The 23,556-nt window shown below is 39.2% G+C and overlaps 1 long non-coding RNA gene across 1 annotated transcript; it reads right to left on the reverse strand.

The window, feature by feature from the left end:
* Positions 1–3,777: 3,777 nt before the first annotated feature.
* Positions 3,778–4,801, reverse strand: LOC106092932 (uncharacterized). The gene is made up of 2 exons (XR_001222258.2): positions 4,673–4,801; positions 3,778–4,606 (listed from the first exon to the last, which is right to left on the reverse strand). It is a non-coding gene; the product is annotated as an uncharacterized LOC106092932 (long non-coding RNA).
* Positions 4,802–23,556: the final 18,755 nt, after the last annotated feature.

Consider the following 23,556-nt stretch of genomic DNA (forward strand, 5'->3'; position numbering starts at 1 on the left):
AAACACTAGAACTACTCTTTGATACACATTTTCCGGGAAATTCTTCAACGAACAACGAGGCGCCAGAAGAGGTTGTCACTGATATGCATTCGTCGGAGGTCATTAGGGAAATCGTGTCTGAGCCAAAAATCCTTTGGGCTATAAGAAGTTTCGATTCCTTTAAATCGCCGGGCCCTGATGATGTATCACCGGTTAAATTACAAGCTGTGTCTGATAGACTGTTTTCTTGGCTTAGAAAGATATACTCTGCTTGTATCAGTATGTTATATAAATACATCTGTGGGATGGAGGGTCACAAATGTAATTTTTACTCCAAAAGCAGGAAGACCTTACCACACGAAGGCGAAAGATTTTTGTCCTATTAGTCAATGAGGTGTACTGTCTCCTCCACTTTTTAATATAACCATTAACAATAAATAAAGTGGACGCATATGCTGATGACATGGCAATTGCGGTTAGGGGAAAGTTTCCCAGCACTTCATATATACTTCAGGAAGCTCTACGTGCAACAGCAAAGTGGGCTACCGAAAGTGGTCTGGGTATAAATCCGTGCAAGATAGAAGTAGTTCTTTTCAGCAGAAGATACAAGTAGCCTACAGTGGAACCTGTATCCTTGGCTGGAGAGAATGTTCCATTTACAGAAAGCGCAAAATACCTGGGTGTTTTGGTGGACAGAAAATTGAACTTCAAATCCAAAATTTTGGAGAAGGCAAGAAAGGTCACTCTTGCCCTATACGTCTGCAAGAGAGCCATTGGCAAAAGTTGGGGATTTAGACCGCGTGTCATGCATTGGGTATATACTGCAGTTGTCAGACCTGTTATGTTATTTGGTGTTGTGGTCTGGTGGACGGCGCTTCAAAAGTCCTCCTACTGTTCAATACTTAACCGGATCCAAAGGATGGCTTGTTTGTGCATCACAGCTGCACTGAGGACGACACCATCTGATGCACTGAATTTAATGCTACATCTTATGCCTCCGGACATTATGGCTAGACAAATTGCAGCGACCAATGCCGTGAGGTTAAGAGAGCTTTTTTATTAGTCATGTGGCGGCCACGGATACTGTGTTATCCTTAATACAATATCCGATGTTTCAGGCAGTGTGGATTACACCCTACCTTAGCCGCTTTTCCAGTGTCCCTGGAATGTGCAGGGTAGTTCCTAGTCTCGCAAGCTCATCTGTTTTACAATTCCCTGGAACATCCTTGTGACCCGGTAGCCAGAACAGGTGAATTTTGAACTATTCAACCATCTCGTTGAGAGATCTGCGAAAGTCGAAGTCCTGGCTTTTAATGGCTGCCTGGATGTCAGACACAATTTCCCTAAAAGCCTCCGACGAATGCATACCAGAGACAACCTCTTCTGGTGCCACGTTGTCCGTTGGAGAATTTCCCGGGATAGTGTTACCTCACTAGACGTTGTCCATAAATTCTCTGACTTCTGAATATACCCCACCGTAATAGGTCTCGAGGACAGAATCTTCCTAAGTGTATAGGCTTCAGATGTCTCGTCCACGGAGCTGCAGAATTCTACCCAGTATTTTTACTGAGCCTTTCTCGGCTCGCCCTTATATTTTGTTAGTTCAGCCTCTTGTGGCTTTTACTTTGTTGAAGAGTTATCTGCAGTCCTTCCTTCGACCAACCAACTTTGGGTCCATCACCATGACTGTCGTGGTTTGTCCCTTGGCTTGGCACTAGAATATGCAGACACAACCGAGTCATTCAAGGCCTTCGTGATCCCCTTGACCACTATGTCTATATCCCCCGGAGTTTCCACTTCTATTTCTTGTCTAGAAGGGATAGACGAGTAGAATTTGTGCCGAAATTTCGCTGTTGCACGTAGAGCTTCCTGAAGTATATCTCCTCGAATGCTGGGAAACTTCCACCTGGTTGCTGGTGACATGGCAATTGCCGTTCTAAACCTTGTATACCAATAACATATAGCTAATGGCTATATTACGAAGTGGTGAAGACAACACCCCTCCTTGAGGTGTTCCTCTGCTGACCCAGGTTTTTATATCCACATATCCCAAGCTTGCCGTAATTCATTTTTTAGTAAGTAAGTTATTAATAAACTTTCTTACGGTAGAGTTGATGCCTAGAAACTCCAACTCCTTTATGATTGATGTTGGTTTTACATAACTGAAAGCACCCTCAATGTCAAGAAATGAGGGTATATATTGTATATTCCTTGACAGCGAGAGAACCCTCTATGTAGCCGACTAGGTCGTGAAGGGCTGTTGCAGTGGACTTGCCCATACTATTATGCATGCTGCTGCGGCGACAGGCGATCTCCAGGGATCTTTGCCGTAAGATATGATTTTATCAAACTTTATGTCGTCAGCATAAAGGATGACAGACTAATTGGACGAAAATCGTTCGCCTTAATGTGGTAAGGTTTTCCTGCTTTCGGAATGAAAATGACCTTCGTGTTCCTCCATCCTACAGATATATACGATATTCTGATACAAACAGTATATATCTCCCTAAGCCAAGGGACCAGTTTTTCAGGCACGGCCGAACTTAGCACGCTCTTACTTGTTTCTTATTCAGCATTTTAGCCATTTTACTGGTTTCTGATTTCTTTCCAACCTGCAACTGCACTTTCGCCCGATTGTGCTGCCGATGCTTACTCCTCTGTCTCCTTCGTCGTGTCCTGGATCGTTTTCTCGGTCTGCTTGTGAGCTAAGCAATGTCATCGCTCACTCCTGCCATCATCCCGCTGCCCTCATCTTTCGATTTGGCTGCGGTGACTGTTCCATTGAAACTCTTGCTGCCTGAATCCGAATCGGAAACATCATCTTTATTTACAGCTGGTCTCCATTTGGCACCTTTTAGAACATAAACGTATGAATATCACAAAACCCCGTCGACTCAAGACCCACATTCGTGCCAAATTTCAAGACTCTAGCTTTAGCCATTTGGGCTGGGCGTTGATCAGTCAGTCAATCATGCGTCTCTTTTATATATAGAGATAAAATATCATCTAAATGGGACAACGGTATCGAGGTTCAGGCGTAATGGGTTAAAATTTTGTCTTTAAAAATATTTATTAAAATTTGGCTTAGAAAAAGTTTTAGGAAAATATTGTTTGGGACAGATAAGCATAATTAAAAGGCTTTAAAATGTTAATGCAAAATTTACATTTTGGTTTTAAAATATAATCTCGAGGTTAGGTTGTCTTTAGAGAAGATTTCGCTGAAAGTTAGTCTTAAAAAAATCGTTAAAATATATTCTTTAGAAAAAATTTAATACAAATTTTCGTTTTTTCATAAGAGAATATTACGCTGAAATTTTTTCAGAAAAATATCATTAAAATTTAGTTTTTACTAAGAATTTCATTACAATTTTGTCCTTAAGAAAAATAATTTTAAGGCGTCCCTGGCCGCAGCAAAATGTTGTATTTGTAGAATATTATAATAATGAAATTTTTTCATTATAAAAAAAATTGATGAAATTTTTGGTTTAGAATAAATGCAATATAATTTATTTTCTTTAAACAAAATTATTTTGGGTGGTGCTCGGACGGACATGGCCCGACCGTCTTGGATTTTTACGGCGATCGAGAATATATACAATTTATAGGGTCTGAAATGGATATTGTGATGTGTTGCAAACGGAATGATAAATTTAATATACCCTCATCTTTCGGTGGTGGGTATAAAAACAAAAGATCATTACGACAATAATTAGTATATGTACAATTAAATGAAATAGGCCATTAGTTAAAACTGAACGAAATGAAACAGGGATTTTGTAATAAATTTGTGAAGTTGTATTAACACAGAGTAAAAATTGCTAACATTTTATTCCATCGATTATTTTGAGTTCAGTTCAAATTATAATACACGATGTACTAAAACAAATAATTTAGTTCACATTTAACCATAAGGAAGTTCATATGACATCATTGCTTTTTAGATCTATATTGACAAAAACAGAAAAAAATGTCTTTAGCGCTACATGCAAGTCAACTTTACTAAAAACAGTTTGTTTTGTATCATCTCTCGGTTCACTTTTCTTGAGTGTAAATGAAATACTGTTTGTTAGCCATTTGGCTCAAATTGGATTGCTTGACTTATATCAAAGGTATTTTCTATCTGATTCGAAAGTTTTAAGTCTTTTCATCCGCCTTAATAATATGAATTGCATTTTTGATTAACAGTTTAGTTTTATATTTTTAGTCGCAATCACGTTCAAATGGGATTTCACTGCCCCGCCTCAAGGTCAATGTTGGTTGTCACAAAGAAAGTAAAGCTAAACCTTTGATGGTAAGTGGAATCATCAGCATTGGGTTGACAAAACCATTGAGGCAACAATTTGATTTCTGTGTGTCGGCGGAAGGGACTCCGAAGTATGTACAATGTATATTTCTAATGCAAAGCAAACTGATTCTTCGAGATAAGCCCAAAAAAGGCGAAGTGTAGCAAAGTGGAGGCTGAAAATGATCATGTGGCCCGACTAAACATGAAATAATGTTCTGCAGGAATTTCACTTATGGTTCCCATTTCTAGACAGACCATCGTAACTAAACGGATGTTGGGCTTTTGAAATTGATCTGGTTGGTTCAACATTAGTAAAAAGAAGGCATACTTCAACCGTTGCACCTAAATCGTTAAGGTAAATTTAATTGGGTAGTGATAGCAATTTAACCTACTTAAAACTCTCTTTACCTAAAAAATATAATAAAGCAACACCTCACGGCTTTGATCCTTTATTTTTAACTTCAAAAGCAGAAAATACATTTCGCCTAGATTTGACACATACGTTTAAAAATTATGAAAGCAAACTATTAAAGGTCCCAATCGCCATGGTAATTTTGTTAACTGTTTTTTTGTTTTTCTTCACATTTACATCAAAATCCTGACAACTGCTGCAATGTCTTGCTTTGCTTGTTGTGCAAACGATGTGTAGGTATTTCGTTGTCTTAAAGCTTTGCCCAGAACCATCCCAGAACGCAGCAGATGCATGATTTGAACAAGGCAAATGGATACAATTGTCTGTTCAAATATGCTGGGAGCTGTTGTTGTTGAACAAGTGGTTTGTGTTTTAAACAGAAGTGTTCAATGGGGTGTTGCACCATCGTTATCACAGTGTTTCGTTTAATAAGATATTTTTGCCATTTTGAAAATGATGTCTAACATGGACAATTTTTAACTTATTTTTTTCAGAGTCCAGTCGGGCTAATTGGCTATGAGTTTGGCTAATTGGCTATGAGGTTGATTGTGTGACCAGTAAAACCGTGCTAGTTGGACCGGGCCGAATCTTGGGAACCACCAAGGTTCCTGGGGTTTTCTATGGGAACTAAGAACAATGGCACTGAATTGAAAAAATAGTAAAATATATGCAATCTAACAGATACAGATGGATAGAGCTGAGGTGTTATCGAGATCATGTGGAAAATTTCAAGGCCCTAGGCAATACTATGGCGCTTCCTAGAGATAGTCACCTCGGGCATAGAAATTTTGCAAATGATCTCGATAACAGCTCTCCAAAGTTATCTCTATCCGTTCTCAAATGGATTTTTAGATTCTATCCCACAGTAAGGTTATGTTAAGTTTAAGGGGCAGTCTGTCGTCAGGCTTATCCAGACTTTTTCGTCCATTGGGATTCAGGAACAGTAAAAGGAATTTGCCTTCTAGTTCCTACCATTGAACCATGCTGATTTTACTTTAAACAGCCCAACAACTTTCGCATGTTCACATTTGCTAAACCAAACGAGTTCTCAAAGAAATGAGAACCTAAAGTGGATCTGCTTCTGACTGCCAGTGCGGGACACAAATATCGCAGATGTTCTATAGTCTCTTCGTCAGCTTCGGCAAAAGCCGTAACTGAATACCTTCAATCTGTCAGCATGTTTTCCGAGCAGACAGTGACCTGTCATGACGGACACAATGAATGAGACGTCTGTTTTAGCTTGCAATAGCAAAGCGGTAGACCTCAAGTCAAGAGTAGGCCACATATTGTTGTCGTTGTAGCAGTGTGTTGTATTCTATATTTCGTGTGCTTGATGCTGTTGAGTATCCATATTCAGAAACTCTGTAACTGAGATAGGGTACGTCCTGAGAGATCACGGTCTGAAGCGAGTGGGTCTGGCTGGGCAGTTACACAGGTGACGTATGTCGTGTGGTCCCTGGTCACAATTGGGACATGCATCCTGCACGTTGGAACCAATCCTTGCTCTGTAGGAGGAGAGGCGGCTGCATCTGCGGGATCGTAATTGAATCAGAACTACCTCGGTTTGGTTTCCTGATGGAGGTGGTCCGTAGTTCGAAAAGCGGCATTCCAACGGATCTGAATTTTATTCCACTGCGTGTCCCAGAGCTCACGGCACCACACTGGTGCTGCATAATTAACCACAATTCTGTCAATTGCTTTCTACGTGGTCAACAAGGTTACTTTGTCAGCATCGCAAGTGCTGCCGCCAAGTGACTTGATGACATTGTTTCTAATTTTGACTTTATTGCAAATTGCTGTGGCATGTGAGAGGAATTTGTAAAAGCTGTCAAATGCGACACGAAGTATTTTCGGACACTTGATGGTCGGAATTGTCCCTCCATCGACCATCACTTACAGCTCCCTACCCACCTCATATGTGTATGTAGTGAACAATATGGCTAAAGCTTGGTGGCAGATATCTTGCAGCGAAATAAGAGGAAAGTGACGTTCAACCTATCGCAGATGTCATCAATGGGTGGGGAGCCTGAAGCCATGATTGATGGAGGGGGTGGAATGGAGGATGGGAGTTATCACCCCACCTAAGTAAACTCTGTTTCGCTCTGCGGTGCTTCGACTTCTTATCCCTATATTCCACAAACGACTGGCGACCACACAGATAATTCGCGGGCCAGCGTTTCAGGCCTGGCTGGACGTATTGGCGAGGTCCTAAAATAGTTCGGAAATGATGACCGTGTCGAATGTCTTCAATAGGTCCAGCGCCACGAGGTCCGTCCTATCACACGGCCTGGGCTGATTAAACCACGGCAAATGTTTGCGGTGATGGCATGCAATCCAGTTGTTGTGCTATGCAGTCTTCGAAATCCATGCTGATGCTCGGATGGAAATTCTACGAGGGTTGCCTTTTATATTTCGGGATTGGACAGTGTTTATCGATGGTATGGTGAATTCAAGTCGTAGTTCACTCCAAGCCGAATTTCGTGAAGTTCGTCCAAAATCAGTTGGTGTTCCAAAAATCAATGATGCTGTAGTGCATCGATTAACTTAATTCAATTTTTGGCAATGAAGCTCCATTAAGGACCAGTGTTTATCGATGGAATGGTGAATTCAAGTCGTAGTTCACTCCAAGCCGAATTTCGTGAAGGTCGTCCAAAATCAGTTGTTGTTCCAAAAACCAATGATGCTGTGCGCCAACTGATATTGCAAGATCGTCATGTGACCTATCGTGAGATTGAGACAACCTTAGGCATTAGTTGGACCAGTATACTTTCAGTATTGCATGAACATTTGACAGTCAGAAAAATTTGTTCGCGTTGGATGCCACACAATATGTCAATCGCTCACAAAAAGACTTTTGTAGATTGGTTGAAAAAATGCTCCAAATATATAAAAATCCTCTTCAACTGACACTTTGATTGTAGTTGTTACTAGCGGTATTTCTAACGATTTCCTTATTTCTTTATTCGACTTCGGACTCTTTCAAATCAATAATGTACACAATTCATTTGGTAAATTACTCGATCTACAATATTATTCGTCAACCATACAACCGACATTTTTTTATCATCTTCCAATCCAATCACTTATCCAGATTATCTTCCCATCCTAACCTTAACATTACCATTTCTTTCCCAAGACAAACTTCTCCTAAATGTCCCTCCCCTAGAAATGAATATTGCTTCGCTGAAATGAAAATGTATTAAAATTTTACTCCAGGAAAAATGTATCAAAATTTTACTCCACAGGAAAGCTTTGATAAGTCAGTCTCTCATATTATTGTAGATGATAATACTGAACCACCTTGGAATTCAAGAAATTATCGAAACTGAAAAATAACAAAAATAATTTGTATAAGAAATTTACAAATTGACTCATCGAATTACTTGAATTAAATGAAATCGGACTTCAAATTCAGTCCTAAGTATTTCTACAAACTTGTGGTTTGCTTAACCTTCTTAAATAAGGTTCAGTGTCAACGGACACGGATTCAGTAGATATCTCAAGTATTTTCGCCGATTTTTTTTTCTACTACTTATTCTGATAAACATTACGCACGCGACTATGAATATCCTTACATAAATAGAAATTCTATTAATATAGATCCCTTGTTAGATCAAAACACTATAGAGCAAAACTTAAAATCAATAAAATCTACATTTATTGCTGGTCCAGACCGTGTCCTGGCTAGCATTTTTAAACAGTGTGCCAATCAACTTTCACTAAAATCTGGATATCTACCGCAGATATGGGAAAAATCTTTTATTATGCCACTGATTAAATCTGGCAGGCAGTAATGATGCCTGTAATTACAGGGGTAGTTCCATACTCAATGCTATTGCCAAGTAAATGAAGAAGTTATTGACTAAATCTATTTCTCACTAGACTTCCTCATTGATCTCTTCAAGTTGACACGGATTCAGGAGATCACGCTCAACCTAAACAAATCTGTTGGAATTTACATGTCTTGTCAACGAAGCTTTAAGGGGCAATAGAAAGACTGATAACGTATACACGGATTTTAGTAAAGCGTTCGATAAGGTTAATAATACACTTCTGATGATGAAATAAGATCTATTGGTTTGCCCAAAAATTAATTGCGGATTTTTCATGTAGTCGGCGTTGAGAAATTTTTTCACAGCTTGTGACTCTGTAATTGCATTCCTTCTTCTGCTGTTACTTTTACCTTGCTTTAGAAAAAAGTGTAAAAAAAGTATATTTGATTATAGTTCATTCCAAGTTTTATTAAAAAATGCATTTACTTTCTTTTAAAAAATCCGCAATTACTTTTTGGGCAACCCAATATATGGTTTGAGTAATTCGGTGTTAAAATGGCTAAGTTCATATCTGATTGGCCATACATAATATGTGAAATTTGGTAATGCAATCTCTAAAACCACCATTGTTTCCTCCGGTGTTCCCCAAGGTAGCCATCTCGGCCCGATCTTGTTTTGGGTTTTCAATCATTCAAATATTTTGATAATAATGTGAAAATTTCAAGTTTTTAAATGACCCAGATGATCAGTATTATCTCCAGTCCGGTCTCGATCCCTTTTGTGAATGGTGCAAAATTAACGTTATGCAATTGAACATTTCTAAATGCAAAATAATGCGATTTTCAAGACGAAATCCTTTTATCACAAATTATTTTATTGGATCCGATGAGCTTGAATCAGTCGATTCATTTAACGACCTTGAGCTACTTATGGATCTACGTTTAAACGTTCCTAACCATATCTTTATGGCAGTTGGCAAAGCTTACGGCGCCCTTGGATATTTGAAACTTGTAGCAGATAATTTAATGATAATTTAATTATACACTTCTTCAGTACGTTGCAACCCTGAATACGGATCTATAGTATGGGATCCTTACTATACTCTTCACTCTAATCTGATCGAATCTGTTCAAAAGCAATTACTTTTGTTTAACCTCCGAGGACGTGGATCGGCAGTATCTACCTCCATATGAGCTTAGACTGGACCTTATTAAACTACCTACATTGTCAAGCCGGAGAACTAAGTAGAGTATTAATTTTGTAATGAATATCATCATATATAACAAATTTTGCAAAAAAATTATCCCTTTCGTCGTATATGCTACCAATTTAACAAGTTCTATAATATCATAAAAATTTTAAAATAACCTTTTTAAATAGAAATATATACCATTTAAAAAGTTAGACTTTAAATTGTATAACGTTATATACAATATTTTTATGTTATATAACAAGAATTATATGTGTAAATTGTAGTCTGTAAGGATGTGTGTTATGAAAAAAATAAAGCGATTTTCGATGGTTAATATTTGTTAATGTGTTCTCTAATTCCGAAATATATAAGGAAGCCCTCGAACGAGGCTCGGGTAGTAGTAGTCTCTTAAGCGTCTTGGCTACTGGTGAGAGATGGGAGATCGGTCTGTACGATTCCCCCAAACTCTGGTGCTTTCCAGTCTTCAGTTGCGGGATCACTCTGCCCATTTTCCAGACATCGGGTACTATAAGAGTGTTCAAAGACTGGTTGATGACACTCGACTCCAGGTAGATCGAGATTATTCAGCATCAGTGTAGGCCCCGTCGACGAATGGATACGACGAATGGCTCTCCTCCTAACCCTGTCCCACTCACGATGCACAATAAATTGACTTTTGATCAGCCTGGCGCATCTCTTCGGATCAGTCACAATTACGTCGCCAAAAGTGACTGAAGTCTTGTCATCGCGTCTACCGGGATTCGAGAGCTACTAAACAGTAGACTACAGCTTGCCTAAACCGGTACCTAAGTTACATTGCCTCAATTGTTCCAGCCACATATTTCGCTTATGTACGTTGACAACCCTATTAATTTCCAGTTTCAGCTCAATAATTTTGGGGTTAGTGGGGTTCGTCGGGAAATTGGGCCGCACGTGGGGTATTCGGCAGACTGGTATAAAGGGAGCGGCTGCTGCGTTAATAATGTCTCCTTATTTGCTACCGGTTAATAGCAAATTTGAAAGGTTCTACTGAAACCCACCCAATCGGCCTTCTTGATTGATAAACGTTCGGCGACCGAATGATGATGAGGGCGGTTCTGGCAAACCAACCGGAACAAGGACCGGGGTTCTTTTGAATCACAGCACGGACCAGAAGCGTGCGGAGAGGGCACTCCGAGATGTGCCTCTTCGATGACGAAAAAGGACGAAGATGTATACTAAGGCGACAGTCCTTGCCGATGAAGGACTCCATCGGATCGGCCCGGCAACCAGAAGTACGTTCTTAAGGGATTTAATGGCCCCAGCCGTCGCGGGAATAGCTATGAGGACCACACAGGCTGAAATTTTGAGCTCTGACTTGTGTGGTGTTCATCGTTATCACGGGAAGCTTGGCTTTAAGCTATCGGGTGCGTCCACAAATTGCGGATAGTGCGAAGTAGCTGCAAATGCGGCCACGGGCAGTCATCGAGAGGAGAGCCTCAGTGAGGGCTCAGGTGGTACTGGCTCTTATTTAAATACTAAGTACCAATGATACTCGAGATGACAAGGCGAGTTATTGGCGCCTTCAAATAACCAATGGCCAACATCAGCGTCTGTTCCCAAGTTAGGAGTGGCTGAAGGCGAGCGCCGGATCTTAGAGCAAACGGCTCACGACTTCGAGGGTTACAAGTGCGATCCCACAAAGCCCATACGGTTGAGGCACTGGGCCAGTAGCCCGCCCCCGGAAAATTATAAGAATTACTCTGAGAAACAAAATAGCTTTGATGACCCACGCAAACGAAAAAGTACCATGATTTATGGATCTGCACCTTGAATGTCCAGACCCTTTATGGAGAAGGTGCAGTATACGCATTGGCATTGGATGCATTGGAGAAGTACAAGGCAGATATTACCGCTTTACAGGAAGTGCGATGGACTGGGAATACCATCAGTCGGTGACAAAAACAGCTTGTCTCCAGCATTACACCGGCTACATATTTGCGTCCATGCCCCGACGGAAGACAAGGACGATCAGGCCAGGGATATTTTCTACGAGTGCCTAGGGAGAGAATACCACCACTGCCCCGCCCATGATAATACAATCGCTTTTGGGAGACTTTAATGCGAATAATGGAAACGAAGATATCTTTGTCTTCCCGACTGCAAACAGACGGAAAATATAGCCTCCACGAGATAACATCCGATAATGGGTTGAGGCTAATAGAATTCGCCGCGGCAAAAAACATGGTAGCCTGCAGAACCAGATTTCAACATAAACAAATAAAAGCGTGCTAAGTTCGGCCGGGCCGAATCTTATATACCCTCCACGATGGATCGCATTTGTCGAGTTCTTTTCGCGGCATCTCTTCTTAGGCAAAAAAAAGGATATAAGAAAAGATTTGCTCTGCTATTAGAGCGATATTAAGATATGGTCCGGTTTGGACCACAATTAAATTATATATATGTTGGAGACCTGTGTAAAATGTCAGCCAATTCGAATAAGAATTGCGCTCTTTGTGGGCTCAAGAAGTAAAATAGAGAGATGGATTTATATGGGAGCTGTATCGGGCTATAGACCGATTCAGACCATAATAAACACGTATGTTAATGGTCATGAGAGAATCCGTCGTACAAAATTTCAGGCAAATCGGATAATAATTGCGACCTCAAGAGGCTCAAGAAGTCAAAACCCAAGATCGGTTTATATGGCAGCTATATCAGGTTATAAACCGATTTGAACCATACTTGGCACAGTTGTTGGACATCATAACAAAACATGTCGTGCAAAATTTCATCCCAATCGGATAAGAATTGCGCACTCTAGAGGCCCAAGAAGTCAAGATCCAAGATCGGTTTATATGGCAGCTATATCAAAACATGGACAGATATGGCCCATTTACAATACCAACCGACCTACACTGACAAGAAGTATTTGTGCAAAATTTCAAGCGGCTAGCTTTACTCCTTCGGAAGTTAGCGTGTTTTCGACAGACGGACGGACGGACAGACGGACGGACATGGCTAGATCGACATAAAATTTTTATTTACTTTATAGTATATCGATAACAACTCCGCTAATGAGTTGTGCAAACAAACAATGAGTGTTGGTGTGTCATTGGGTGTTTATTTCATTGTTTGTTTTTTCCCCCCGATACTAGGGATAATTCTCAATCAATCTGTTTTCGTTAGTGCTCCTAAGGTTGGGTCATTGCTGCTATCGGGGTGATCTCTCTGGTGCTAGAGAAAAACTGGCCAAAGTAGATAAGTGGCAGTGTCCGGTCTACCTGGTCATATTGTTTGGATCCATCCGGATAGAAGTCTATGTAACTTCTATTAGCAGGGATATTGTAGTTTAATGGGTTCTATCAGGAATAGTGGTACAGTACTTTTTATCAAAAAGCAGCTTAAGAAGAGAGAAATCCACACTGCCACATGACCAAGGAGAAAGGTCTCTTAGCCTCAGAGCAGTGATCCGATTAATTTTTCTAGCTGCAATGTCTAGAGGCATTTTGTGTAGCACTTAATTCAGTGCATCAGATGGCGTAGTTTTCAGCGGTTGTTATGCACAAACAGACATCCTTTGGATCCGGCTGAGTATTGAGCAGTAGGTGGACTTGTGAAGCGCCGGCAACCAGACAAGACCACAACATCAACAACAACTATAGTATATACCCAGTGCACAACACGCGTTTTAAACCCCTAATTTTTGTCAAAGGCTCCCTTGCAGGTATACAGGAGAAGAGTTGCCTTTCTAGCCCCATCCGAAATGTTCGATTTGAATTCAATTTTCTGTCCAGCAAAACACACAGGTATTTTAAGTTTTCGGTAAATGAAACATTCTCTATTCCCGAGGAGATAAGTGCCACTGTAGGTAACTTGTGTCTGCTGTATTTACGCCTACACCTCGTTCGGTAGCCCAATTCGCAGTCGCACGTAGAACTTCTGATGCATATCTCTTAGAGTGCTGGGAAACTTTTCCCTAACCGCCAGAGCCACCTCATCAGCATATGCGACAGGTTCCAACCCTGCAGTAATGAACATTTTTTCATACCCACCACCGAAGAATGGGGGTATATTCATTTAGTCTTTCCGTTTGCGAGACATCGAAATATTCACTTCCGACCCTATAAAGTATATAAAGGGTGATTTTTTTGAGGTTAGGATTTTCATGCATTAGTATTTGACAGATCACGTGGGATTTCAGACATGGTGTCAAAGAGAAAGATGCTCAGTATGCTTTGACATTTCATCATGAATAGACTTACTAACGAGCAACGCTTGCAAATCATTGAATTTTATTACCAAAATCAGTGTTCGGTTCGAAATGTGCTACAGGTTGTGAAGGGCTGTTTCACAAGCGATATCCAGGGATCTTTGCCCTAAGATATGTTTCGATCAACCTCTCAGAATCTTCAGCATTGGCGCAGCTAGGTAATTTTCTTGGAGGTGCTACAGCCAAATAGAAGAAAAAAAAAAAACAAAAAATTGAAAGAAGTAAGAGGCATTACATTAGCCTCGCGGAACGTTTGATACCTATCACCTCTGGTTTATACATAAACAATATTACGTTAAAATCCGGTACGGGATGACTGTGAGCATGAAAGGCTGGGCGTCACCAGCTTAAAGATTCAGTGCTTGTGATATTCGGTATGGCAAGGCTAGTTACCGGCGCCTCTAAGTGATCAATGGCCACAATGTTCCCGCTGCCATAGGCCATAAGGTGGGTCGGGCAGTTATATCCAAATGTAATCAGATCAACTGGAGGATATTTAAGGATTTATCGTAGCTCACCCTACTTAATTTCAACAAAAATCGAGTAATAAATTCGCTATTTATGGGTCAAAGGTGTTCAATAAGGAGATCGATCTTTATGGGAGCTGTACCAAAAATGGTCCAATCTAAACCATGCTCGCCATGGACACCTAACACAGCTCACTTCATGAAATTGCGGGCTATTTCAGGACATAGTCCGATGAAGCCTTATTCTTATTTAATCTGCCTATGGACATAACATTAACCTTGCAAATTGTCTCAATATCTTAATTTTAAAAGACCGCAGGCTTTTTCAGGACATAGTCCGATGAAGCCATATTCTTATTTAATCTGCCTATGGACATAACATTAACCTGTGCAAATTTTCTCAATATCTTAATTTTAAAAGACCGCAAAGTGATTTCTGCAGACAGACTGTTCCACGTATTTTGCTTTGGATCCCAATAAGCAAAATTCACAATATTATGGCGATCGATTAACGATTACCCGTTGATATGACATCCAATTAAACGTAATGATTTCTAGGGAATCAACTTGAATATTTTGGGTCCTAGCTCAAATATGGCAAATAAAGGAAATATTCAAGTGACATTGATTATTAAAATACATATTGGACCCTACACCACAACTATGGCTGTGATAGAAAAAATATAATAAAAAGCCATTTTAGTATGTCTCCGTATCCTTTCTATATCGTTTATCCGTCTGCCCTTTTTGTAATCAAAGTGAAGAAGTTTGGTACAATTTGCCGATTTGCACCAAATTTGGTATGGCATGTTTTATAACCCAACTGAAACCCTCTGCTAAATTTCATTAAATCTGTGGTTTAACTCTATAACATAAACGTTTTTTAAATGAGAATATTGTGCATTGTGGTTTGCTCAATTTTGGGCTTCTCCCTATCTTGCCTGTAGGTTTTTTCGAAAGTTTTGTTCGATAAACGCTTTTACTAATGACAAAATAATTATGCCAGATGTCAGATTATCTGAATGTAATACTGAATTATGTCTATGGAAGAAACCTACAGAAAATAATACAGCTTCTCAATTCGGTTTATTTATAGAAACGGAAGGTTTGAAATAGGGTGGAATACATTTAATAGTTAACAGCAGGTAAAACTAACGAAAATTCTGGGAGGTGCTACAGATTCGTTGGCGTGTGCTTCTTGTGCCAATGATCTTCAGCATAAAGAATGACAGACTTATAGGATGAAAAACTTTCACGATTTTGCAATGAAAATCACCTTTGCGTCCCTCCATCCCACAGATATATACGACATGCTAATACAAGCACAGAATATCTCCGTATGCCAAGGACCAATCTTTTGGACACTGTTGGTAATTCAAACGGTGATACATCATTAGGGCCTGGCGACTTAGAGCAGTCGAAACTTTTTATCGCCCAAAGGATTTTCGACTCAGACACAGTTTCTCCAATAACCTCTGGCGAATATATACCAACCCCTTCTGGCACCACGTTATCCGTTGGAAATTTCGCGGGAAATGTGTATCCTCACTAGACTTTGTACATAAATTCCTCACTAAACATTGTACATAAATTCTCCGACTTCTGAATATATCCCACGGTTCCCATAGGTTTCGAGGATAGGACCTTCCTTAGCTTAGAGGCCTCAGATGTATCCTGGAACTGCAGAATTCCGCCCAGGATTTGTTCTGAGCATTTTGAGCCTGCCTTGTATTTTCTTAGCTCAGCCTTATAAATGTCCCAATCGTGTTGTGCTCTTGTGGTTTTCACCCTGTTGAAGAGTTTTCTGCAGCCCTTTCTTAGACCAGCCATTTCTGGGGTCCACCAAGGAGGTCGCTGTTCGCCCCTTGGTTTGGCACTAGGACATGCTGAAAAAAGCGAGTCATTCAGGATCTTCGTGATCCGAATGACCATTATGTGGATGTAGCAGTTGTGCAGAATGTGTGCCAAAATGTATGCCAATCCTCATTTTTTCTGTTTAGCCGAGGTACCACTTCTGCAGTATTTTCGCCACGACCAAAGAAGCTGTGGTAATCCAACACATCCCAGTCGCATATTCTTGCACTTATATCCTCCGATACAATAGTAATATCTAGTACCTCCTGTTTGTGCCTGGTTCCTGGTCGATTTATTCCCTTTATTACAAATTGTAAGTTTGCAATTTATAATATATTCGATAAGCAGCTCACTCCTTTCGTTGAAGAAGAAAATCGTTTAGACTTCTCTTGACCGTACCCTTTAGTAGTTTAAATCCAGGAATTATTTGTGCACGAATCATTGCTCCACACATCCATTGTTCCTGTGTAAGATAGGGATCCTATCTTATCTTCTAAATAAGATACTTTTGCCATCAAGATATGATAATTTCTTTGTATTTTTATAAAGAAAATTTTTAAATTCAAAATTGGCTCATTTTTGTATCAAACCACCATCAGACAATATGGCTGATGTTTTTTACTAAATTTCAAAATTTTCCACATTCCCGCTTATTTTTTCCATTTTTTGTATATGAATTAAAGCTTGAAATAGTATATACATCCTAGCCGACTTTCAACTAGAGTTTTTCTGAATGTTAAACCCAAGTAAAACATCACATTTTATTGCAAATATGAATAATGAACTTTTATTCTCTAACACTTTGTCCATAAAACCCAAAAAGAAACACAAAAATATCTCTATTCTATTCGATTGTGTTTCCCGTATTATTAAAGACCATTTTTAAAAAATGTAGAATTTTCCAAATTGTGTTGTTGTCGTCACCATTAAACATTAAAAAAGGCCGGCTACCCCAAATCGAAGAGCATCTATTCTAAATTCCATCTAGACTTTGCTAAATTCGGTACAAAAATTATGGGATTTTATAGGAGCTACTGTAAAATATTGTTTGCTTCGTCTATGGATTATACTTTCGCCAGGCCGGGAAAAATTAAGAACAAAATGTGGGTTTCAGAGCAAAAATACCGAGAATTGGGGGTACGTTAATATGTGACCTGAACCCAAAGTTGGACCGATATGGACCATTTTCGATATATTCGCATTATATAGGCTTATGATGTTTAATCTATAGATCGATTTATATGGTAGCCATATCTAAATATGGACTGGGATGAGTATACTACTTTACTTCACTTTAATTGGCCATTACAGAAAATGTATTCCTCTAGCCGAACGTAGAACGTAGACGCCCAAGCGCATCGATCTTCTGCGCTTATTCTTCAATTTCTGACACCCAGGTTCGAGAGGTCGCTCTCCACTTGGTCACTCCATTGGAGTTTTGGTCTTTCCCTTTTGCGTTTTCTTTTATTGTCGCCTTCAAAAGATTTCTTTGCTGGAGCCTCTTCTTCCATTCTGACAACATAACCTAGCCAACGCAAACATTGTATTTTGATGGGTTTAACTATCGTCGTCATACAGCTCGTGGTTCATATGACGCCTAGTACATTAGAACAAATTTTTCCAAACTTAAACAAAATCGGGCATTAAATACGAATTTTAGGAGCCGAAGATTTCAAGTCTGGGTCTTTGGAGTCCACTCTAAGCCTACTTCGGTCTCTAAACCTGCCGCTCCACTGGAAACAGACACAGATCCTCAACAGCATAATGGATAACGTAAGGATAGCTACGGTTTCAAATTTTGTCAGAAAATAACTACCTATTGCGAGTTACAGTCGAAATTTTCAATATGCATCAAGTGGTAACAAACACCTATTAACTAGACTAGATCTTCCAATCAAATACATTTCATGATGCACAAATTGATGAAATTCTTAAATTTCAATTAATGATATTAAAAAATCTTCAACTCTTGCAATATCACCTTATAGTGTCAAGGCAAAGCTATTTGTGATGTGCGAGTGTAGTTCCTGTTGAAGCGGAAATCGGAACACTGTGCAACATTGCATCTTCAACAATCCTGAAAATCCCTAACTCACTCAAAGGAATACTTTTTCGAATGTTGTTTGTTTCGCAATATCTTTGTTATTTTTTGCCTTTGTTAGCAACTTATTTATCTTTGATTTCTATGCATAGTTTATGTAAAGTTTCTTTTGTGGTTGTCGTTGTGTTCCTCAATATGCATTTTAATAACAAGGAAGTGTACAATGAGGATCTCATTCGAAAAGGATGTTTACTGAAATATGTGAGATGTTGGCATTCGTTATGGCAGTCAAGTGATATAAACACCCCAATGAGGGTTATGTGGTAATAATCACTTTGCTTGACTTTAAAAATCTTACTAAATTTATATGTCATTTCGTGCGAATTATTGGCTGTCTTGATTGACAGCAATTGTTTAATTATGTAGCACAATCAAATCAAAACAACCCATCTTATGGTGGTGGGTACTAAAATGGATTCCTTCTTCTGTACCCTTAGCACGTATTGTACCCTCCATCATAGGATGGGGAAATACTAACATGTATACAATATAGACATGTCTAACCGACTGTATGTCGAAACCAACATTACTTTAAAGAAAATAAAGCTGGTCACTTGAAATGTTGCACAAATACTTGTTTTTAATATCGGTCGGTTGGGATTGTTGCATGGATCAAATCGGTCCATGTTGAAATATAGGTCTCCTGTAAACCGATTTCACATTGGTTGAAATTTTGTAAATTTTTTTACCTTAAACACCCCTGTTTAATATGATCCAAATCGGTCCATAACCTGATATAGCACCCATATAATCTCCTAATTTGACTTCTCGAGCCGCGTAGTGTTTTGTTATGAGGCCACCGTAGCGGCGAGGTGTCCACCTATGCCGCTGAACGCCTGGGTTTGAATCCTAATAAAAACATATTATTTTTTTTTTTTCAGCGGTGGTTTTCCTTTCCGAACTTAAAGCACTTCTTTGTCTATTTTTGAAGAAAAAGTTTCTTTTGATGTAGTTATAAGTGACCTCTATCAAATTTATATGCTACTAGCTAGCCCCGTGTGCTTTGTGCCTAGGGCCATCATGGGCCTTTTTGGATCTATATTACTTTATTTTTTATTGTATTTGTTGTTCAAATACATGCCCTATAACTACCATTATAGATTAAATAGTTTAAATGCCCCGCGTGTCTTTCCTGGATCAATCTCTACCAAATTTTGAGGTATGATTCGTACAATACCTTCAAAGTCCCTTAATTTGAGTCCCAAATTGTCCCCATCGGTCTGGACGCGTTTTGTGACGGCCCCCAGAAACTTGGTCGCGAATTGGAATATCGATTCGTACTTTACTGTTTCATATTTTCGAGGTCGGCCTGCATTGCATGTCCGTTCAGGGTATTTTTGGTGGCCCTCTAACACTTGGTCCCTAATATTATTGTCAGATTCGTATTCTACTTTCAAAGACTTTTCGTTTGTGTCATATATTGCACCAGTTAACCAAATGTCCCTGTGTGTTGTACCTTTGAGGATTCTTTTGGGGATGGGTGGTCTCGCACACTTGGACCCGAATTTCGGAACTAAATTTTAACACTACCGAATATCTTTCAATTGGGACGTTTTTTATCCCGATTGGACTTCTTTACCGTTTGAGGTGTTTTGGGGGAGGGATATTTAAAGTGGAGGATAATTTTTTGACAAGCAGATACTTATGCTATGTTCAGGGCTAATACAGCCCTTATAATTTAGGGCTAATACAGCCCTGAATAATGTCAGAAAATAAAAAAAAATTGGAGTGTATGAGAGAAAAATCCTTCGTAAAATATATGGACCAGATTGCGTTAATGGATAATATAGGAGTCGTATGAACCACGAGCTATATGACGACGATAGCACAGTTAAATGCATTGAAATACAACTTTTGCATTTGTTCGGTCATGTTGTCAAAATGGATGAAGAAGCTCCACCAAAAAAGACTTTTTAAGGCGACATAAAGAAAACGCAAAGGGGAAGACCGATGGAGTGACCAAGTGGAAAGCGACATCTCAAAACAGGGTTTCAGAAATGGGATAAGAAGCACAGATGATCAAGGCGCTTGGGCATCTATTCTACGTTCGGCTAGAGGAATAAATTTTTTGTAATGGCCAATGGTAAAGGTGAGATAATGGGGGAAATGGGGGTAAATTTCGACATCTGATTTGTTTTTTACTTTCAATTACCTATATTGTCCCGAACGGTTCACTTATAATTTTTGGCGGTTGACTTCCGCAGGCTTTATAGCAGAGCACATTGCAAAAGGGAGGCAATTTATTATTTCTATTGTTAAAGTTAATAAAGAATGTAGGCCAATAGCGATATAACTTTTCCTATCTAAAGTGTTTGAGAAAATTATGCACAAGCAGATAATCTACCATATTCACGCCTAACAATTATTGTTTGACCGTCAATCTGGATTCGGAGCTAATCATAGCATTAACGGATGTATGGGGGATAATAGGAATAACATCGACTCCGGAAACTTTACATTTCTAGTTCTGTTGGAACACTTGAAGGCCTTTCATTGTGTAAATCATGGTATACTCTATTTAAAACTCAGGACACTGTTTAACTTTTCTGAGACTTCCGTTTGACTCATCCATTCAAACTTTAAACTCAGAACCCAATCTGTTTACTGCGATAAAAGTATTTCCACTGCACTTTTTCTTAAAAGTGTTGTTCCTCACGGCTCGATTCTTGGACCTCTCTTTTCCTCTGTGTACATACAGGATCTCGAGAATCTTATAACACACACTAATTTCCATTTTTATGCTGATAACGTGTAGCTATACCTAAGTTGCCACAAATCTGATATATAATCTTACATTGCCCTGCTTAATGATGACTTGCATTCATGATTGGGCTAAAAACAAAGGTTTGTTTGTTCAAAGACAAAATTTCTTACATTAAGCAAATCAAAACTCGACCAGTCCCTAATTAATCATAGCATCGTATTGTATAACCAATAATAATAACAAGTTAAAGCGTGCTAAGTTCGGCCGGGCCGAATCTTATATACCCTCCACCATGGATCGCATTTGTCGAGTTCCTTTCCTGGCATCTCTTCTTAGGCAAAAAACGATATATGAAAAGAGTTTCTCTGCTATTAAAACGATATCAAGATATGGTCCGGTTCGGACCACAATTAAATTATATGTTGGAGACCTGTGTAAAATTTCAGCCAATTCGTATAAGAATTGCGCCCATTGGGGCTCACGAAGTAAAATAGAGAGAACGATTTATATGGGATCTGTATGGGGCTATAGACCGATTCAGACCATAATAAACACGTTTGTTGATGGTCATGAGAGGATCCATCGTACAAAATTTCAGGCATATCGGATAATAATTGAGGTCGCAATTAGGGGTCAAGAAGTCAAGATCCCAGATCGGTTTATATGGCAGCTATATCAGGTTATGAACCGATTTAAACCTTATTTGACACAGTTGTTGAAAGTAAAAATAAAATACGTCATGCAAAATTTTAGCCAAATCGGATAGGAATTGCGCCTTCTAGAAGCTCAAGAAGTCAAATCCCCAGATCTGTTTATATGACAGCTATATAAGGTTATGGACCGATTTCAACCATACTTGGCACAGTTGTTGGATATCATAACGAAATACTTCGTGCAAAAATTCATTCAAATCGGATAAGACTTGTGCCCTCTAGAGGCTCAAGAAGTCAAGACCCAAGATCGGATTATATGGCAGCTATATCAGGTTATGGACCGATTTGAACCATACTTGACACAGTTGTTGGATATAACAACAAAACACGTCGTGCAAAATTTCATTCTGATTGGATAGGAATTGCGCACGCTAGAGGCTCAAGAAGTCAAGACCCAAGATCGGTTTATATGGCAGCTATATCAAAACATGGACCGATATGGCCCATTTACAATACCAACCGACCTACACTAATAAGAAGTATTTGTGCAAAATTTCAAGCGGCTAGCTTTACTCCTTCGGAAGTTAGCGTGCTTTCGACAGACAGACGGACGGACGGACGGACAGACGGACGGACATGGCTAGATCGACATAAAATGTCGCGACGATCAAGAATATATATACTTTATGGGGTCTCAGACGAATATTTCGAGTAGTAACAAACAGAATGACGAAATTAGTATACCCCCCATCTTATGGTGGAGGGTATAAAAAGATGTAATAAATCTTGACTAAGTAAGCAGTTTAGATACAAGTTACACGCATCAAAATACAACAGTTGTCAGAATGGATGAAGAAGCTCCAGCTAAGAAGTCTTTTGAAGGTAAACACGGTGGTACACGCAAACCGGGAAGACCAAAAGCCCGATGGAAAGATCAACTTGTGGGAGACACGTCGAAACTTGGTGTCAGAGATTTTAGAATGAGCGCAGAAGGCGAGGCGCTTGGAACGCTATTCTACGTTCGGCTAGTGGAACAAATATTCTGTCATAGCCAATTAAAGTAAAGTAAGTAGTAAATCTTGGAGTAAATTTTAATGGTCGCCTTACTTGACAAATTTGTATTTAGGCATTATTTGTGTAAGAAAACGAATTTTGACGTCATATCTGATATATGCAAAAATTTGCAAAATATATGCCAAATATATGCAAAATGTAAAATATATACGTTTGGAAGCTTTAATGATTTAATGGTTTGGGTTCTAAGGACTTTTGTGGGTAGAAATTTCCTCTTTAAACCCATTTTCCTCTAATTGTATCTTAAGAACCTACTAGGTCCAAATTTAAGGTCTTAGGCGTATAAAAGCTACATTTATTATCCGATTTGGCAGAAATTTGGCACAACGAATTGAGTTAAGACCCCAGATATCTGTGCCGAATATGGTCCAGATCGCTCTATATCTTAGTATAGCTCCCATACAGACCGATTTCCGGATTTAAGGTTTTAAGCCCTTAAAAGCCGTATTTATTACCCGATTTGGCTGAAATTTGGCACAACGGGTTGTGTTTATATCTGTGCTGAATATGGTTCAGATGCTATATCTTAGCATAGCTCCCATACAGACTGAACTTATTATTTGAGTCGATCAGATGCTTAAAAATTTGCCTTCCGCATTTTCAATGTAGCGGGGGTTTGCAAAAAAAGAAGCAGTTTCTTTAAATACATTTTAAAATTCGTATATTTGAATTCATTTTATATATATATTGGGTTGCCCAAAAAGTAATTGCGGATTTTTCATATAGTCGGCGTTGACAAATTTGTTCACAGCTTGTGACTCTGTAATTGCATTCTTTCTTCTGTCAGTTATCAGCTGTTACTTTTAGCTT

This window comes from Stomoxys calcitrans, chromosome 2 (genome assembly GCF_963082655.1).
Source record: "Stomoxys calcitrans chromosome 2, idStoCalc2.1, whole genome shotgun sequence".
Lineage (NCBI taxonomy): Eukaryota > Metazoa > Arthropoda > Insecta > Diptera > Muscidae > Stomoxys > Stomoxys calcitrans.